Source organism: Procambarus clarkii, chromosome 71, assembly GCF_040958095.1.
Source record: "Procambarus clarkii isolate CNS0578487 chromosome 71, FALCON_Pclarkii_2.0, whole genome shotgun sequence".
NCBI classification, from domain to species: domain Eukaryota; kingdom Metazoa; phylum Arthropoda; class Malacostraca; order Decapoda; family Cambaridae; genus Procambarus; species Procambarus clarkii.
In genome coordinates, this window is record NC_091220.1 from 23,815,841 (window position 1) to 23,837,844 (window position 22,004).

Here is a 22,004-nt window from a genome sequence, read left to right on the forward strand (position 1 = left end):
CAAATAGGTGAGTACAAATAGGTGAGTACACACACACACACAAACACACACACACACACACACACACACACACACACACACACACACACACACACACACACACACACACACACACACACACACACACACACACACACAAACACACACACACAACAGAACCCCTTGGGTTCTAAAGGAAGGAGCAAGAGAACTGTGCCTACCACTCTCCATAGTGTATAACAAATCACTGGCAACAGGGGAACTGCCAGATATTTGGAAAGCAGCTAACGTAGTCCCGATATACAAGAAAGGGGATAGACAAGAAAGGGGATAGATAAGAGGCACTGAACTACAGGCCAGTGTCCCTAACCTGCATACCATGCAAGCTGATGGAGAAGATTGTGCGAAAAAAACTAGTGGAGCATCTGGAGCGAAGGAACTTTGTAACACAGCATCAACATGGCTTCAGGGATGGCAGGTCCTGCCGCACAGGGTTACTTGAATTCTACGACCAGGCAACAAAAATAAGGCAAGAAAGAGAAGGGTGAGCAGACTGCATATTTTAGGATTGTCAGAAAGCCTTTGATATAGTGCCACACAAGAGGCTAGTGCGAAAGTTGGAGATGCAGGCTGGAGTGAGAGGGAAGGTACTCCGGTGGATAGAGGAGTACCTAAGCAACAGGAGACAACGAGTCTGTGTTAAGGGTGAGGTCTCAGATTGGCGAGACGTCACAAGTGGAATCCCGCAGGGGTCAGTCCTTGGACCTATACTGTTTCTGGTATATGTAAATGATCTCCCAGAGGGTATAGATTCGTTCCTCTTAATGTTTGCCGACGATGCAAAAATTATGAGGAGGATTGAAACAGAGGATGATAGTAGGAAGCTACAAGATGACCTGGATAGACTGAGTGAATGGTCCAACAAATGGCTGTTGAAGTTCAACCCGAGTAAATGCAAAGTAATGAAACTAGGCAGTGGAAACAGGAGGCCAGGCACAGGATACAGAATAGGAAATGAAGTACTTAATGAAACAGACAGAGAGAAAGATCTAGGAGTTGATATCACACCAAACCTGTCTCCTGAAGACCACATAAAGAGAATTACGTCTGCGGCATATGCGAGGCTGGCTAACATCAGAACGGCGTTCAGGAACCTGTGTAAGGAATCATTCAGAATCTTGTACACCACATATGTAAGACCAATCCTGGAGTATGCGGTCCCAGCATGGAGCCCGTACCTTGTCAAGCACAAGACGAACCTGGAAAAAGTCCAAAGGTATGCCACTAGACTAGTCCCAGAACTAAGAGTCCCAGAACTAAGAGGCATGAGTTACGAGGAAAGGCTGCGGGTAATGCACCTTACGACACTGGAAGACAGAACAGTAAGGGGAGACATGATCATAGTCTACAAAATCCTCAGAGGAATCGACCGGGTAAACAAGGATGAACTATTCAACACTGGTGGGACGCGAACAAGGGGACACAGGTGGAAACTGAGTACCCACATGAGCCACAGAGACGTTAGAAGGAACTTTTTTAGTGTCAGAGTAGTTAACGGATGGAATGCATTAGGCAGTGATGTGGTGGAGGCTGACTCCATACACAGTTTTAAATGTAGATATGATAGAGTCCAGTAGGCTCAGGAATCTGTACACCAGTTGATTGACAGTTGAGAGGCGGGACCAAAGAGCCAAAGCTCAACCCCCTCAAGCACAAATAGGTGAGTACAAATAGGTGAGTACACACACACACACAAACACACACACACACACACACACACACACACACACACACACACACACACACACACACACACACACACACACACACACACACACACACACAAACACACACACACAACAGAACCCCTTGGGTTCTAAAGGAAGGAGCAAGAGAACTGTGCCTACCACTCTCCATAGTGTATAACAAATCACTGGCAACAGGGGAACTGCCAGATATTTGGAAAGCAGCTAACGTAGTCCCGATATACAAGAAAGGGGATAGACAAGAAAGGGGATAGATAAGAGGCACTGAACTACAGGCCAGTGTCCCTAACCTGCATACCATGCAAGCTGATGGAGAAGATTGTGCGAAAAAAACTAGTGGAGCATCTGGAGCGAAGAAACTTTGTAACACAGCATCAACATGGCTTCAGGGATGGCAGGTCCTGCCGCACAGGGTTACTTGAATTCTACGACCAGGCAACAAAAATAAGGCAAGAAAGAGAAGGGTGAGCAGACTGCATATTTTAGGATTGTCAGAAAGCCTTTGATATAGTGCCACACAAGAGGCTAGTGCGAAAGTTGGAGATGCAGGCTGGAGTGAGAGGGAAGGTACTCCGGTGGATAGAGGAGTACCTAAGCAACAGGAGACAACGAGTCTGTGTTAAGGGTGAGGTCTCAGATTGGCGAGACGTCACAAGTGGAATCCCGCAGGGGTCAGTCCTTGGACCTATACTGTTTCTGGTATATGTAAATGATCTCCCAGAGGGTATAGATTCGTTCCTCTTAATGTTTGCCGACGATGCAAAAATTATGAGGAGGATTGAAACAGAGGATGATAGTAGGAAGCTACAAGATGACCTGGATAGACTGAGTGAATGGTCCAACAAATAGCTGTTGAAGTTCAACCCGAGTAAATGCAAAGTAATGAAACTAGGCAGTGGAAACAGGAGGCCAGGCACAGGGTACAGAATAGGAAATGAAGTACTTAATGAAACAGACAGAGAGAAAGATCTAGGAGTTGATATCACACCAAACCTGTCTCCTGAAGACCACATAAAGAGAATTACGTCTGCGGCATATGCGAGGCTGGCTAACATCAGAACGGCGTTCAGGAACCTGTGTAAGGAATCATTCAGAATCTTGTACACCACATATGTAAGACCAATCCTGGAGTATGCGGTCCCAGGATTGGAGCCCGTACCTTGTCAAGCACAAGACGAACCTGGAAAAAGTCCAAAGGTATGCCACTAGACTAGTCCCAGAACTAAGAGTCCCAGAACTAAGAGGCATGAGTTACGAGGAAAGGCTGCGGGTAATGCACCTTACGACACTGGAAGACAGAACAGTAAGGGGAGACATGATCACAGTCTACAAAATCCTCAGAGGAATCGACCGGGTAAACAAGGATGAACTATTCAACACTGGTGGGACGCGAACAAGGGGACACAGGTGGAAACTGAGTACCCACATGAGCCACAGAGACGTTAGAAGGAACTTTTTTAGTGTCAGAGTAGTTAACGGATGGAATGCATTAGGCAGTGATGTGGTGGAGGCTGACTCCATACACAGTTTTAAATGTAGATATGATAGAGTCCAGTAGGCTCAGGAATCTGTACACCAGTTGATTGACAGTTGAGAGGCGGGACCAAAGAGCCAAAGCTCAACCCCCTCAAGCACAAATAGGTGAGTACAAATAGGTGAGTACACACACACACACAAACACACACACACACACACACACACACACACACACACACACACACACACACACACACACAGTATCCCTCTTCCCCCCAACCTCTCAACCTCTATCTGACTCTCAGTCCCACTCTATTTCTCAACCCCCCTATGCTATTCAGACCCCTAACTTTCAGACCCATTATGCCCTTCCTACCCCCCTAGATGCCCAGACCCCATTCGCCTACCAGGCACTCCCAGGCACCCCCTAGCACCCCCCACTCACCCCCACAGCCCCCACTTGCCCCCCAGACACCCCCCAGTTCCCCCCAGACCCCTGGTGAAAGGGGGAACTCTGACACCCGAGTTTCCAAGAAGAGTCTCAAGGTTTGGTACACCAATGCAGATGGGGTAGCCAATAAAGCAGAAGAGATAAAAGAAAGAGTTAGTGAGGCAGACCCAGACATAGTGGCAATAGTGGAAACTAAAATAAATGGCATGATCTCGGATGCAATCTTTCCAGAGGGGTACCAGGTGATAAGAAAAGAAAGGACACAGAGACAGGGAGGAGGAGTGGCACTACTAATAAAGCGGAAATGGAAGTTTGATGAGCTGGAAAATCCGGGTACCAATGAAAGCACAAGCTTCATACATGGAACTCTGACAGTGGATGGGAAGAAGATTGTAATCTTGATACTCTACAATCCCCCACCAAACAGTAGAAGGCCCAGGCAGGAGTACGAGGACAGCAACAAGACATGTATGGATGAACTGCAGAGGGCAGCAACTTTAGCGCATAGAATGAGAGCGAAGCTGCTGGTCATGGGGGACCTAAATCACGGAGAGATAGATTGGGAAACGAGGAATCCCCATGGCGGGGAGGAGACCTGGGGAGCGAAGCTGGTAGACGTTATTGACAGGAATTTCCTAACACAGCATGTGAAAGAAGATACTAGGGAAAGAGGAGGGGATACGCCAAGCCTATTAGATCTCATTATCACTCAGAATGTAGAAGACATCGAGCAGTTGGAACATGAAATACCACTAGGAGCTAGTGACCATTGTGTCCTAGCCTTTGACTACATGATGGAGCTTAAAATTGTGACGAAAGGACAAGAGGTCCGGGAAAGGAGACTTGATTACAGAAAAGGGGACTACAGAAGGATAAGGGACTACCTGGGAGAAGTGCAGTGGGAGGAAGAACTTAGAGGAAAAACAGTGCAAGGTATGATGAACCAAGTCATATTGAAATGCAAGGAGGCTGAAGATAGATTTATTCCAACAATAAAGGAAAAAAGCAGGAAGGAATATAATAACCCATGGTTTAATAGACAGTGTCAGGAAGCAAAGGTGAGAAGCAGGAGGGAGTGGAGGAAGTACAGAAGACAAAGGACAGAGGACAACAGGATTAGATGTAACAGAGCTAGGAATGATTACATTAACATAAGACGAGTGTCGGAAAGAAATTATGAGAACGATATTGCAGTCAAAGCGAAAAAGCAACCAAAATTACTCCATAGCCATATAAGAAGGAAGATGTCGGTAAATGACCAAGTGACAAGACTGAGGAAAACAGAAGGGGCATATACAGAAAGCGACAAGGAAATCTGCGAGGTACTGAATGCAAAATTCCATGGAGTGTTCACTACCGAGCCTGAGCAGCTCCCATTGTTAGAAGAGATTACCCAAGATGAAAGACTATCAGATATAGAGGTGACAGCAGAGGATGTAATGAAACAGTTGACAACACTGGATGCAAATAAAGCTGTTGGACCAGACAAAGTATCACCGTGGATACTTAAAGAGGCAGCGCAGGCTCTCAGCATGCCTCTGGCAATGATCTTCAATGAGTCACTTATGTCGGGAGAATTGCCCAGTTGCTGGAAGAAGGCAAATGTCGTACCGATTTTCAAGAAGGGGGATAGGGAGGAGGCACTTAACTACAGACCCGTATCACTGACAAGCATCCCCTGCAAAATACTTGAAAGAATAATTAGGCTAAGACTTGTTGAGCACCTGGAGAGCATTGGGTTTGTAAACAAGCACCAACATGGGTTCTGGACAGGGAAATCATGCCTAACAAACCTTTTAGAATTCTATGATAAAGTAACAAGGATAAGGCAGGACAGAGAAGGCTGGGCAGACTGCATATTTCTTGACTGCCAAAAGGCCTTTGATACGGTACCGCACATGAGACTGCTATACAAACTTGAGAGGCAGGCAGGAGTAAGCGGAAAGGCCCTAGTATGGGTGAAGAACTACCTAACAGGAAGGAGCCAGAGGGTAATGGTAAGGGGCGAAAAGTCGGACTGGCGAACAGTAACAAGTGGAGTACCTCAAGGATCGGTGCTGGGACCAATCCTCTTTCTAATTTACGTAAATGATATGTTTACAGGAGTGGATTCATACATGTCAATGTTTGCAGATGACGCAAAATTAATGAGAAGAGTTGTGACAGACGAGGATTGTAGGATCCTCCAAGAGGACTTAAACAGGCTGCAGAGATGGTCAGAGAAATGGCTACTGGAGTTTAACACCAGTAAATGTAAAGTTATGGAAATGGGATCAGGTGACAGGAGACCAAAGGGACAGTACACAATGAAGGGGAACAGCCTACCTGTAACGATTCGAGAAAGAGACCTGGGAGTGGATGTGACACCTAATCTAACTCCTGAGGCACATATAAATAGGATAACGACAGCAGCGTACTCTACACTGGCGAAAATTAGAACTTCATTCAGAAACCTAAATGAGGAAGCTTTTAGGGCGCTTTACACTGCCTACGTGAGACCCGTCTTAGAGTATGCCGCGCCATCATGGAGCCCCCACCTGAAGAAACACATAAAGAAACTGGAGAAGGTTCAGAGGTTTGCGACGAGGCTTGTCCCAGAGCTACGAGGGATGGGATATGAAGAGCGGCTGAAGGAACTGAACCTTACGACACTAGAGAAAAGAAGGGAGAGAGGAGATATGATAGGGACATATAAAATACTCAGGGGAATTGACAAAGTGGAAATAGATCAAATGTTCACACGTAATAATAACAGAACGAGGGGACATGGGTGGAAACTGGAAACTCAGATGAGTCACAGAGATGTTAGGAAGTTTTCTTTTAGCGTGAGAGTAGTGGAAAAATGGAATGCACTTGGGGAACAGGTTGTGGAAGCAAATACTATTCATACTTTTAAAACTAGGTATGATAGGGAAATGGGACAGGAGTCATTGCTGTAAACAACCGATAGCTAGAAAGGCGGGATCCAAGAGTCAATGCTCGATCCTGCAAGCACATATAGGTGAGTACATATAGGTGAGTACACACACACAAACACACACACACAACAGAACCCCTTGGGTTCTAAAGGAAGGAGCAAGAGAACTGTGCCTACCACTCTCCATAGTGTATAACAAATCACTGGCAACAGGGGAACTGCCAGATATTTGGAAAGCAGCTAACGTAGTCCCGATATACAAGAAAGGGGATAGACAAGAAAGGGGATAGATAAGAGGCACTGAACTACAGGCCAGTGTCCCTAACCTGCATACCATGCAAGCTGATGGAGAAGATTGTGCGAAAAAAACTAGTGGAGCATCTGGAGCGAAGGAACTTTGTAACACAGCATCAACATGGCTTCAGGGATGGCAGGTCCTGCCGCACAGGGTTACTTGAATTCTACGACCAGGCAACAAAAATAAGGCAAGAAAGAGAAGGGTGAGCAGACTGCATATTTTAGGATTGTCAGAAAGCCTTTGATATAGTGCCACACAAGAGGCTAGTGCGAAAGTTGGAGATGCAGGCTGGAGTGAGAGGGAAGGTACTCCGGTGGATAGAGGAGTACCTAAGCAACAGGAGACAACGAGTCTGTGTTAAGGGTGAGGTCTCAGATTGGCGAGACGTCACAAGTGGAATCCCGCAGGGGTCAGTCCTTGGACCTATACTGTTTCTGGTATATGTAAATGATCTCCCAGAGGGTATAGATTCGTTCCTCTTAATGTTTGCCGACGATGCAAAAATTATGAGGAGGATTGAAACAGAGGATGATAGTAGGAAGCTACAAGATGACCTGGATAGACTGAGTGAATGGTCCAACAAATAGCTGTTGAAGTTCAACCCGAGTAAATGCAAAGTAATGAAACTAGGCAGTGGAAACAGGAGGCCAGGCACAGGATACAGAATAGGAAATGAAGTACTTAATGAAACAGACAGAGAGAAAGATCTAGGAGTTGATATCACACCAAACCTGTCTCCTGAAGACCACATAAAGAGAATTACGTCTGCGGCATATGCGAGGCTGGCTAACATCAGAACGGCGTTCAGGAACCTGTGTAAGGAATCATTCAGAATCTTGTACACCACATATGTAAGACCAATCCTGGAGTATGCGGTCCCAGGATTGGAGCCCGTACCTTGTCAAGCACAAGACGAACCTGGAAAAAGTCCAAAGGTATGCCACTAGACTAGTCCCAGAACTAAGAGTCCCAGAACTAAGAGGCATGAGTTACGAGGAAAGGCTGCGGGTAATGCACCTTACGACACTGGAAGACAGAACAGTAAGGGGAGACATGATCACAGTCTACAAAATCCTCAGAGGAATCGACCGGGTAAACAAGGATGAACTATTCAACACTGGTGGGACGCGAACAAGGGGACACAGGTGGAAACTGAGTACCCACATGAGCCACAGAGACGTTAGAAGGAACTTTTTTAGTGTCAGAGTAGTTAACGGATGGAATGCATTAGGCAGTGATGTGGTGGAGGCTGACTCCATACACAGTTTTAAATGTAGATATGATAGAGTCCAGTAGGCTCAGGAATCTGTACACCAGTTGATTGACAGTTGAGAGGCGGGACCAAAGAGCCAAAGCTCAACCCCCTCAAGCACAAATAGGTGAGTACAAATAGGTGAGTACACACACACACACAAACACACACACACACACACACACACACACACACACACACACACACACACACACACACACACACACACACACACACACACACAAACACACACACACAACAGAACCCCTTGGGTTCTAAAGGAAGGAGCAAGAGAACTGTGCCTACCACTCTCCATAGTGTATAACAAATCACTGGCAACAGGGGAACTGCCAGATATTTGGAAAGCAGCTAACGTAGTCCCGATATACAAGAAAGGGGATAGACAAGAAAGGGGATAGATAAGAGGCACTGAACTACAGGCCAGTGTCCCTAACCTGCATACCATGCAAGCTGATGGAGAAGATTGTGCGAAAAAAACTAGTGGAGCATCTGGAGCGAAGGAACTTTGTAACACAGCATCAACATGGCTTCAGGGATGGCAGGTCCTGCCGCACAGGGTTACTTGAATTCTACGACCAGGCAACAAAAATAAGGCAAGAAAGAGAAGGGTGAGCAGACTGCATATTTTAGGATTGTCAGAAAGCCTTTGATATAGTGCCACACAAGAAGCTAGTGCGAAAGTTGGAGATGCAGGCTGGAGTGAGAGGGAAGGTACTCCGGTGGATAGAGGAGTACCTAAGCAACAGGAGACAACGAGTCTGTGTTAAGGGTGAGGTCTCAGATTGGCGAGACGTCACAAGTGGAATCCCGCAGGGGTCAGTCCTTGGACCTATACTGTTTCTGGTATATGTAAATGATCTCCCAGAGGGTATAGATTCGTTCCTCTTAATGTTTGCCGACGATGCAAAAATTATGAGGAGGATTGAAACAGAGGATGATAGTAGGAAGCTACAAGATGACCTGGATAGACTGAGTGAATGGTCCAACAAATAGCTGTTGAAGTTCAACCCGAGTAAATGCAAAGTAATGAAACTAGGCAGTGGAAACAGGAGGCCAGGCACAGGATACAGAATAGGAAATGAAGTACTTAATGAAACAGACAGAGAGAAAGATCTAGGAGTTGATATCACACCAAACCTGTCTCCTGAAGACCACATAAAGAGAATTACGTCTGCGGCATATGCGAGGCTGGCTAACATCAGAACGGCGTTCAGGAACCTGTGTAAGGAATCATTCAGAATCTTGTACACCACATATGTAAGACCAATCCTGGAGTATGCGGTCCCAGGATTGGAGCCCGTACCTTGTCAAGCACAAGACGAACCTGGAAAAAGTCCAAAGGTATGCCACTAGACTAGTCCCAGAACTAAGAGTCCCAGAACTAAGAGGCATGAGTTACGAGGAAAGGCTGCGGGTAATGCACCTTACGACACTGGAAGACAGAACAGTAAGGGGAGACATGATCACAGTCTACAAAATCCTCAGAGGAATCGACCGGGTAAACAAGGATGAACTATTCAACACTGGTGGGACGCGAACAAGGGGACACAGGTGGAAACTGAGTACCCACATGAGCCACAGAGACGTTAGAAGGAACTTTTTTAGTGTCAGAGTAGTTAACGGATGGAATGCATTAGGCAGTGATGTGGTGGAGGCTGACTCCATACACAGTTTTAAATGTAGATATGATAGAGTCCAGTAGGCTCAGGAATCTGTACACCAGTTGATTGACAGTTGAGAGGCGGGACCAAAGAGCCAAAGCTCAACCCCCTCAAGCACAAATAGGTGAGTACAAATAGGTGAGTACACACACACACACAAACACACACACACACACACACACACACACACACACACACACACACACACACACACACACACACACACACACACAAACACACACACACAACAGAACCCCTTGGGTTCTAAAGGAAGGAGCAAGAGAACTGTGCCTACCACTCTCCATAGTGTATAACAAATCACTGGCAACAGGGGAACTGCCAGATATTTGGAAAGCAGCTAACGTAGTCCCGATATACAAGAAAGGGGATAGACAAGAAAGGGGATAGATAAGAGGCACTGAACTACAGGCCAGTGTCCCTAACCTGCATACCATGCAAGCTGGTGGAGAAGATTGTGCGAAAAAAACTAGTGGAGCATCTGGAGCGAAGGAACTTTGTAACACAGCATCAACATGGCTTCAGGGATGGCAGGTCCTGCCGCACAGGGTTACTTGAATTCTACGACCAGGCAACAAAAATAAGGCAAGAAAGAGAAGGGTGAGCAGACTGCATATTTTAGGATTGTCAGAAAGCCTTTGATATAGTGCCACACAAGAGGCTAGTGCGAAAGTTGAAGATGCAGGCTGGAGTGAGAGGGAAGGTACTCCGGTGGATAGAGGAGTACCTAAGCAACAGGAGACAACGAGTCTGTGTTAAGGGTGAGGTCTCAGATTGGCGAGACGTCACAAGTGGAATCCCGCAGGGGTCAGTCCTTGGACCTATACTGTTTCTGGTATATGTAAATGATCTCCCAGAGGGTATAGATTCGTTCCTCTTAATGTTTGCCGACGATGCAAAAATTATGAGGAGGATTGAAACAGAGGATGATAGTAGGAAGCTACAAGATGACCTGGATAGACTGAGTGAATGGTCCAACAAATAGCTGTTGAAGTTCAACCCGAGTAAATGCAAAGTAATGAAACTAGGCAGTGGAAACAGGAGGCCAGGCACAGGATACAGAATAGGAAATGAAGTACTTAATGAAACAGACAGAGAGAAAGATCTAGGAGTTGATATCACACCAAACCTGTCTCCTGAAGACCACATAAAGAGAATTACGTCTGCGGCATATGCGAGGCTGGCTAACATCAGAACGGCGTTCAGGAACCTGTGTAAGGAATCATTCAGAATCTTGTACACCACATATGTAAGACCAATCCTGGAGTATGCGGTCCCAGGATTGGAGCCCGTACCTTGTCAAGCACAAGACGAACCTGGAAAAAGTCCAAAGGTATGCCACTAGACTAGTCCCAGAACTAAGAGTCCCAGAACTAAGAGGCATGAGTTACGAGGAAAGGCTGCGGGTAATGCACCTTACGACACTGGAAGACAGAACAGTAAGGGGAGACATGATCACAGTCTACAAAATCCTCAGAGGAATCGACCGGGTAAACAAGGATGAACTATTCAACACTGGTGGGACGCGAACAAGGGGACACAGGTGGAAACTGAGTACCCACATGAGCCACAGAGACGTTAGAAGGAACTTTTTTAGTGTCAGAGTAGTTAACGGATGGAATGCATTAGGCAGTGATGTGGTGGAGGCTGACTCCATACACAGTTTTAAATGTAGATATGATAGAGTCCAGTAGGCTCAGGAATCTGTACACCAGTTGATTGACAGTTGAGAGGCGGGACCAAAGAGCCAAAGCTCAACCCCCTCAAGCACAAATAGGTGAGTACAAATAGGTGAGTACACACACACACACAAACACACACACACACACACACACACACACACACACACACACACACACACACACACACACACACACACACACACACACACACACACACACACACACACACACACAAACACACACACACAACAGAACCCCTTGGGTTCTAAAGGAAGGAGCAAGAGAACTGTGCCTACCACTCTCCATAGTGTATAACAAATCACTGGCAACAGGGGAACTGCCAGATATTTGGAAAGCAGCTAACGTAGTCCCGATATACAAGAAAGGGGATAGACAAGAAAGGGGATAGATAAGAGGCACTGAACTACAGGCCAGTGTCCCTAACCTGCATACCATGCAAGCTGATGGAGAAGATTGTGCGAAAAAAACTAGTGGAGCATCTGGAGCGAAGGAACTTTGTAACACAGCATCAACATGGCTTCAGGGATGGCAGGTCCTGCCGCACAGGGTTACTTGAATTCTACGACCAGGCAACAAAAATAAGGCAAGAAAGAGAAGGGTGAGCAGACTGCATATTTTAGGATTGTCAGAAAGCCTTTGATACAGTGCCACACAAGAGGCTAGTGCGAAAGTTGGAGATGCAGGCTGGAGTGAGAGGGAAGGTACTCCGGTGGATAGAGGAGTACCTAAGCAACAGGAGACAACGAGTCTGTGTTAAGGGTGAGGTCTCAGATTGGCGAGACGTCACAAGTGGAATCCCGCAGGGGTCAGTCCTTGGACCTATACTGTTTCTGGTATATGTAAATGATCTCCCAGAGGGTATAGATTCGTTCCTCTTAATGTTTGCCGACGATGCAAAAATTATGAGGAGGATTGAAACAGAGGATGATAGTAGGAAGCTACAAGATGACCTGGATAGACTGAGTGAATGGTCCAACAAATAGCTGTTGAAGTTCAACCCGAGTAAATGCAAAGTAATGAAACTAGGCAGTGGAAACAGGAGGCCAGGCACAGGATACAGAATAGGAAATGAAGTACTTAATGAAACAGACAGAGAGAAAGATCTAGGAGTTGATATCACACCAAACCTGTCTCCTGAAGACCACATAAAGAGAATTACGTCTGCGGCATATGCGAGGCTGGCTAACATCAGAACGGCGTTCAGGAACCTGTGTAAGGAATCATTCAGAATCTTGTACACCACATATGTAAGACCAATCCTGGAGTATGCGGTCCCAGGATTGGAGCCCGTACCTTGTCAAGCACAAGACGAACCTGGAAAAAGTCCAAAGGTATGCCACTAGACTAGTCCCAGAACTAAGAGTCCCAGAACTAAGAGGCATGAGTTACGAGGAAAGGCTGCGGGTAATGCACCTTACGACACTGGAAGACAGAACAGTAAGGGGAGACATGATCACAGTCTACAAAATCCTCAGAGGAATCGACCGGGTAAACAAGGATGAACTATTCAACACTGGTGGGACGCGAACAAGGGGACACAGGTGGAAACTGAGTACCCACATGAGCCACAGAGACGTTAGAAGGAACTTTTTTAGTGTCAGAGTAGTTAACGGATGGAATGCATTAGGCAGTGATGTGGTGGAGGCTGACTCCATACACAGTTTTAAATGTAGATATGATAGAGTCCAGTAGGCTCAGGAATCTGTACACCAGTTGATTGACAGTTGAGAGGCGGGACCAAAGAGCCAAAGCTCAACCCCCTCAAGCACAAATAGGTGAGTACAAATAGGTGAGTACACACACACACACAAACACACACACACACACACACACACACACACACACACACACACACACACACACACACACACACACACACACACACACACACAAACACACACACACAACAGAACCCCTTGGGTTCTAAAGGAAGGAGCAAGAGAACTGTGCCTACCACTCTCCATAGTGTATAACAAATCACTGGCAACAGGGGAACTGCCAGATATTTGGAAAGCAGCTAACGTAGTCCCGATATACAAGAAAGGGGATAGACAAGAAAGGGGATAGATAAGAGGCACTGAACTACAGGCCAGTGTCCCTAACCTGCATACCATGCAAGCTGATGGAGAAGATTGTGCGAAAAAAACTAGTGGAGCATCTGGAGCGAAGGAACTTTGTAACACAGCATCAACATGGCTTCAGGGATGGCAGGTCCTGCCGCACAGGGTTACTTGAATTCTACGACCAGGCAACAAAAATAAGGCAAGAAAGAGAAGGGTGAGCAGACTGCATATTTTAGGATTGTCAGAAAGCCTTTGATATAGTGCCACACAAGAAGCTAGTGCGAAAGTTGGAGATGCAGGCTGGAGTGAGAGGGAAGGTACTCCGGTGGATAGAGGAGTACCTAAGCAACAGGAGACAACGAGTCTGTGTTAAGGGTGAGGTCTCAGATTGGCGAGACGTCACAAGTGGAATCCCGCAGGGGTCAGTCCTTGGACCTATACTGTTTCTGGTATATGTAAATGATCTCCCAGAGGGTATAGATTCGTTCCTCTTAATGTTTGCCGACGATGCAAAAATTATGAGGAGGATTGAAACAGAGGATGATAGTAGGAAGCTACAAGATGACCTGGATAGACTGAGTGAATGGTCCAACAAATAGCTGTTGAAGTTCAACCCGAGTAAATGCAAAGTAATGAAACTAGGCAGTGGAAACAGGAGGCCAGGCACAGGATACAGAATAGGAAATGAAGTACTTAATGAAACAGACAGAGAGAAAGATCTAGGAGTTGATATCACACCAAACCTGTCTCCTGAAGACCACATAAAGAGAATTACGTCTGCGGCATATGCGAGGCTGGCTAACATCAGAACGGCGTTCAGGAACCTGTGTAAGGAATCATTCAGAATCTTGTACACCACATATGTAAGACCAATCCTGGAGTATGCGGTCCCAGGATTGGAGCCCGTACCTTGTCAAGCACAAGACGAACCTGGAAAAAGTCCAAAGGTATGCCACTAGACTAGTCCCAGAACTAAGAGTCCCAGAACTAAGAGGCATGAGTTACGAGGAAAGGCTGCGGGTAATGCACCTTACGACACTGGAAGACAGAACAGTAAGGGGAGACATGATCACAGTCTACAAAATCCTCAGAGGAATCGACCGGGTAAACAAGGATGAACTATTCAACACTGGTGGGACGCGAACAAGGGGACACAGGTGGAAACTGAGTACCCACATGAGCCACAGAGACGTCAGAAGGAACTTTTTTAGTGTCAGAGTAGTTAACGGATGGAATGCATTAGGCAGTGATGTGGTGGAGGCTGACTCCATACACAGTTTTAAATGTAGATATGATAGAGTCCAGTAGGCTCAGGAATCTGTACACCAGTTGATTGACAGTTGAGAGGCGGGACCAAAGAGCCAAAGCTCAACCCCCTCAAGCACAAATAGGTGAGTACAAATAGGTGAGTACACACACACACACAAACACACACACACACACACACACACACACACACACACACACACACACACACACACACACACACAAACACACACACACAACAGAACCCCTTGGGTTCTAAAGGAAGGAGCAAGAGAACTGTGCCTACCACTCTCCATAGTGTATAACAAATCACTGGCAACAGGGGAACTGCCAGATATTTGGAAAGCAGCTAACGTAGTCCCGATATACAAGAAAGGGGATAGACAAGAAAGGGGATAGATAAGAGGCACTGAACTACAGGCCAGTGTCCCTAACCTGCATACCATGCAAGCTGATGGAGAAGATTGTGCGAAAAAAACTAGTGGAGCATCTGGAGCGAAGGAACTTTGTAACACAGCATCAACATGGCTTCAGGGATGGCAGGTCCTGCCGCACAGGGTTACTTGAATTCTACGACCAGGCAACAAAAATAAGGCAAGAAAGAGAAGGGTGAGCAGACTGCATATTTTAGGATTGTCAGAAAGCCTTTGATACAGTGCCACACAAGAGGCTAGTGCGAAAGTTGGAGATGCAGGCTGGAGTGAGAGGGAAGGTACTCCGGTGGATAGAGGAGTACCTAAGCAACAGGAGACAACGAGTCTGTGTTAAGGGTGAGGTCTCAGATTGGCGAGACGTCACAAGTGGAATCCCGCAGGGGTCAGTCCTTGGACCTATACTGTTTCTGGTATATGTAAATGATCTCCCAGAGGGTATAGATTCGTTCCTCTTAATGTTTGCCGACGATGCAAAAATTATGAGGAGGATTGAAACAGAGGATGATAGTAGGAAGCTACAAGATGACCTGGATAGACTGAGTGAATGGTCCAACAAATAGCTGTTGAAGTTCAACCCGAGTAAATGCAAAGTAATGAAACTAGGCAGTGGAAACAGGAGGCCAGGCACAGGATACAGAATAGGAAATGAAGTACTTAATGAAACAGACAGAGAGAAAGATCTAGGAGTTGATATCACACCAAACCTGTCTCCTGAAGACCACATAAAGAGAATTACGTCTGCGGCATATGCGAGGCTGGCTAACATCAGAACGGCGTTCAGGAACCTGTGTAAGGAATCATTCAGAATCTTGTACACCACATATGTAAGACCAATCCTGGAGTATGCGGTCCCAGGATTGGAGCCCGTACCTTGTCAAGCACAAGACGAACCTGGAAAAAGTCCAAAGGTATGCCACTAGACTAGTCCCAGAACTAAGAGTCCCAGAACTAAGAGGCATGAGTTACGAGGAAAGGCTGCGGGTAATGCACCTTACGACACTGGAAGACAGAACAGTAAGGGGAGACATGATCACAGTCTACAAAATCCTCAGAGGAATCGACCGGGTAAACAAGGATGAACTATTCAACACTGGTGGGACGCGAACAAGGGGACACAGGTGGAAACTGAGTACCCACATGAGCCACAGAGACGTTAGAAGGAACTTTTTTAGTGTCAGAGTAGTTAACGGATGGAATGCATTAGGCAGTGATGTGGTGGAGGCTGACTCCATACACAGTTTTAAATGTAGATATGATAGAGTCCAGTAGGCTCAGGAATCTGTACACCAGTTGATTGACAGTTGAGAGGCGGGACCAAAGAGCCAAAGCTCAACCCCCTCAAGCACAAATAGGTGAGTACAAATAGGTGAGTACACACACACACACAAACACACACACACACACACACACACACACACACACACACACACACACACACACACACACACACACACACACACACACACACAAACACACACACACAACAGAACCCCTTGGGTTCTAAAGGAAGGAGCAAGAGAACTGTGCCTACCACTCTCCATAGTGTATAACAAATCACTGGCAACAGGGGAACTGCCAGATATTTGGAAAGCAGCTAACGTAGTCCCGATATACAAGAAAGGGGATAGACAAGAAAGGGGATAGATAAGAGGCACTGAACTACAGGCCAGTGTCCCTAACCTGCATACCATGCAAGCTGATGGAGAAGATTGTGCGAAAAAAACTAGTGGAGCATCTGGAGCGAAGGAACTTTGTAACACAGCATCAACATGGCTTCAGGGATGGCAGGTCCTTCCGCACAGGGTTACTTGAATTCTACGACCAGGCAACAAAAATAAGGCAAGAAAGAGAAGGGTGAGCAGACTGCATATTTTAGGATTGTCAGAAAGCCTTTGATATAGTGCCACACAAGAGGCTAGTGCGAAAGTTGGAGATGCAGGCTGGAGTGAGAGGGAAGGTACTCCGGTGGATAGAGGAGTACCTAAGCAACAGGAGACAACGAGTCTGTGTTAAGGGTGAGGTCTCAGATTGGCGAGACGTCACAAGTGGAATCCCGCAGGGGTCAGTCCTTGGACCTATACTGTTTCTGGTATATGTAAATGATCTCCCAGAGGGTATAGATTCGTTCCTCTTAATGTTTGCCGACGATGCAAAAATTATGAGGAGGATTGAAACAGAGGATGATAGTAGGAAGCTACAAGATGACCTGGATAGACTGAGTGAATGGTCCAACAAATGGCTGTTGAAGTTCAACCCGAGTAAATGCAAAGTAATGAAACTAGGCAGTGGAAACAGGAGGCCAGGCACAGGATACAGAATAGGAAATGAAGTACTTAATGAAACAGACAGAGAGAAAGATCTAGGAGTTGATATCACACCAAACCTGTCTCCTGAAGACCACATAAAGAGAATTACGTCTGCGGCATATGCGAGGCTGGCTAACATCAGAACGGCGTTCAGGAACCTGTGTAAGGAATCATTCAGAATCTTGTACACCACATATGTAAGACCAATCCTGGAGTATGCGGTCCCAGCATGGAGCCCGTACCTTGTCAAGCACAAGACGAACCTGGAAAAAGTCCAAAGGTATGCCACTAGACTAGTCCCAGAACTAAGAGTCCCAGAACTAAGAGGCATGAGTTACGAGGAAAGGCTGCGGGTAATGCACCTTACGACACTGGAAGACAGAACAGTAAGGGGAGACATGATCACAGTCTACAAAATCCTCAGAGGAATCGACCGGGTAAACAAGGATGAACTATTCAACACTGGTGGGACGCGAACAAGGGGACACAGGTGGAAACTGAGTACCCACATGAGCCACAGAGACGTTAGAAGGAACTTTTTTAGTGTCAGAGTAGTTAACGGATGGAATGCATTAGGCAGTGATGTGGTGGAGGCTGACTCCATACACAGTTTTAAATGTAGATATGATAGAGTCCAGTAGGCTCAGGAATCTGTACACCAGTTGATTGACAGTTGAGAGGCGGGACCAAAGAGCCAAAGCTCAACCCCCTCAAGCACAAATAGGTGAGTACAAATAGGTGAGTACACACACACACACAAACACACACACACACACACACACACACACACACACACACACACACACACACACACACACACACACACACACACACACACACACACACACAAACACACACACACAACAGAACCCCTTGGGTTCTAAAGGAAGGAGCAAGAGAACTGTGCCTACCACTCTCCATAGTGTATAACAAATCACTGGCAACAGGGGAACTGCCAGATATTTGGAAAGCAGCTAACGTAGTCCCGATATACAAGAAAGGGGATAGACAAGAAAGGGGATAGATAAGAGGCACTGAACTACAGGCCAGTGTCCCTAACCTGCATACCATGCAAGCTGATGGAGAAGATTGTGCGAAAAAAACTAGTGGAGCATCTGGAGCGAAGGAACTTTGTAACACAGCATCAACATGGCTTCAGGGATGGCAGGTCCTGCCGCACAGGGTTACTTGAATTCTACGACCAGGCAACAAAAATAAGGCAAGAAAGAGAAGGGTGAGCAGACTGCATATTTTAGGATTGTCAGAAAGCCTTTGATATAGTGCCACACAAGAGGCTAGTGCGAAAGTTGGAGATGCAGGCTGGAGTGAGAGGGAAGGTACTCCGGTGGATAGAGGAGTACCTAAGCAACAGGAGACAACGAGTCTGTGTTAAGGGTGAGGTCTCAGATTGGCGAGACGTCACAAGTGGAATCCCGCAGGGGTCAGTCCTTGGACCTATACTGTTTCTGGTATATGTAAATGATCTCCCAGAGGGTATAGATTCGTTTCTCTTAATGTTTGCCGACGATGCAAAAATTATGAGGAGGATTGAAACAGAGGATGATAGTAGGAAGCTACAAGATGACCTGGATAGACTGAGTGAATGGTCCAACAAATGGCTGTTGAAGTTCAACCCGAGTAAATGCAAAGTAATGAAACTAGGCAGTGGAAACAGGAGGCCAGGCACAGGATACAGAATAGGAAATGAAGTACTTAATGAAACAGACAGAGAGAAAGATCTAGGAGTTGATATCACACCAAACCTGTCTCCTGAAGACCACATAAAGAGAATTACGTCTGCGGCATATGCGAGGCTGGCTAACATCAGAACGGCGTTCAGGAACCTGTGTAAGGAATCATTCAGAATCTTGTACACCACATATGTAAGACCAATCCTGGAGTATGCGGTCCCAGCATGGAGCCCGTACCTTGTCAAGCACAAGACGAACCTGGAAAAAGTCCAAAGGTATGCCACTAGACTAGTCCCAGAACTAAGAGTCCCAGAACTAAGAGGCATGAGTTACGAGGAAAGGCTGCGGGTAATGCACCTTACGACACTGGAAGACAGAACAGTAAGGGGAGACATGATCACAGTCTACAAAATCCTCAGAGGAATCGACCGGGTAAACAAGGATGAACTATTCAACACTGGTGGGACGCGAACAAGGGGACACAGGTGGAAACTGAGTACCCACATGAGCCACAGAGACGTTAGAAGGAACTTTTTTAGTGTCAGAGTAGTTAACGGATGGAATGCATTAGGCAGTGATGTGGTGGAGGCTGACTCCATACACAGTTTTAAATGTAGATATGATAGAGTCCAGTAGGCTCAGGAATCTGTACACCAGTTGATTGACAGTTGAGAGGCGGGACCAAAGAGCCAAAGCTCAACCCCCTCAAGCACAAATAGGTGAGTACAAATAGGTGAGTACACACACACACACAAACACACACACACACACACACACACACACACACACACACACACACACACACACACACACACACACACACACACACACACACACACACACACACACACAAACACACACACACAACAGAACCCCTTGGGTTCTAAAGGAAGGAGCAAGAGAACTGTGCCTACCACTCTCCATAGTGTATAACAAATCACTGGCAACAGGGGAACTGCCAGATATTTGGAAAGCAGCTAACGTAGTCCCGATATACAAGAAAGGGGATAGACAAGAAAGGGGATAGATAAGCGGCACTGAACTACAGGCCAGTGTCCCTAACCTGCATACCATGCAAGCTGATGGAGAAGATTGTGCGAAAAAAACTAGTGGAGCATCTGGAGCGAAGGAACTTTGTAACACAGCATCAACATGGCTTCAGGGATGGCAGGTCCTGCCGCACAGGGTTACTTGAATTCTACGACCAGGCAACAAAAATAAGGCAAGAAAGAGAAGGGTGAGCAGACTGCATATTTTAGGATTGTCAGAAAGCCTTTGATACAGTGCCACACAAGAGGCTAGTGCGAAAGTTGGAGATGCAGGCTGGAGTGAGAGGGAAGGTACTCCGGTGGATAGAGGAGTACCTAAGCAACAGGAGACAACGAGTCTGTGTTAAGGTTGAGGTCTCAGATTGGTGAGACGTCACAAGTGGAGTCCCGCAGGGGTCAGTCCTTGGACCTATACTGTTTCTGGTATATGTAAATGATCTCCCAGAGGGTATAGATTCGTTCCTCTTAATGTTTGCCGACGATGCAAAAATTATGAGGAGGATTGAAACAGAGGATGATAGTAGGAGGCTACAAGATGACCTGGATAGACTGAGTGAATGGTCCAACAAATGGCTGTTGAAGTTCAACCCGAGTAAATGCAAAGTAATGAAACTAGGCAGTGGAAACAGGAGGCCAGGCACAGGATACAGAATAGGAAATGAAGTACTTAATTAAACAGACAGACAGAAAGATCTAGGAGTTGATATCACACCAAACCTGTCTCCTGAAGCCCACATAAAGAGAATTACGTCTGCGGCATATGCGAGGCTGGCTAACATCAGAACGGCGTTCAGGAACCTGTGTAAGGAATCATTCAGAATCTTGTACACCACATATGTAAGACCAATCCTGGAGTATGCGGCCCCAGCATGAAGCCCGTACCTTGTCAAGCACAAGACGAAGCTGGAAAAAGTCCAAAGGTATGCTACTAGACTAGTCCCAGATCTAAGAAGCATGAGTTATGAGGAAAGGCTGCGGGAAATGTACCTTACGACACTGGAAGACAGAAGAGTAAGGGGGGACATGATCACAACCTACAAAATCCTCAGGGGAATCGACCGGGTAAACAAGGATGAACTATTCAACACTGGTGGGACGCGAACAAGGGGACACAGGTGGAAACTGAGTACCCACATGAGCCACAGAGACGTTAGAAGGAACTTTTTTAGTGTCAGAGTAGTTAACGGATGGAAAGCATTAGGCAGTGATGTGGTGGAGGCTGACTCCATACACAGTTTTAAATGTAGATATGATAGAGCCCAGTAGGCTCAGGAATCTGTACACCAGTTGATTGACAGTTGAGAGGCGGGACCAAAGAGCCAAAGCTCAACCCCAGCAAGCACAAATAGGTGAGTTCAAATAGGTGAGTACACACACACACACACACACACACACACACACAAGCGGAAATGGAAGTTTGATGAGCTGGAAAATCCGGGTACCAATGAAAGCACAAGCTTCATACATGGAACTCTGACAGTGGATGGGAAGAAGATTGTAATCTTGATACTCTACAATCCCCCACCAAACAGTAGAAGGCCCAGGCAGGAGTACGAGGACAGCAACAAGACATGTATGGATGAACTGCAGAGGGCAGCAACTTTAGCGCATAGAATGAAAGCGAAGCTGCTGGTCATGGGGGACCTAAATCAC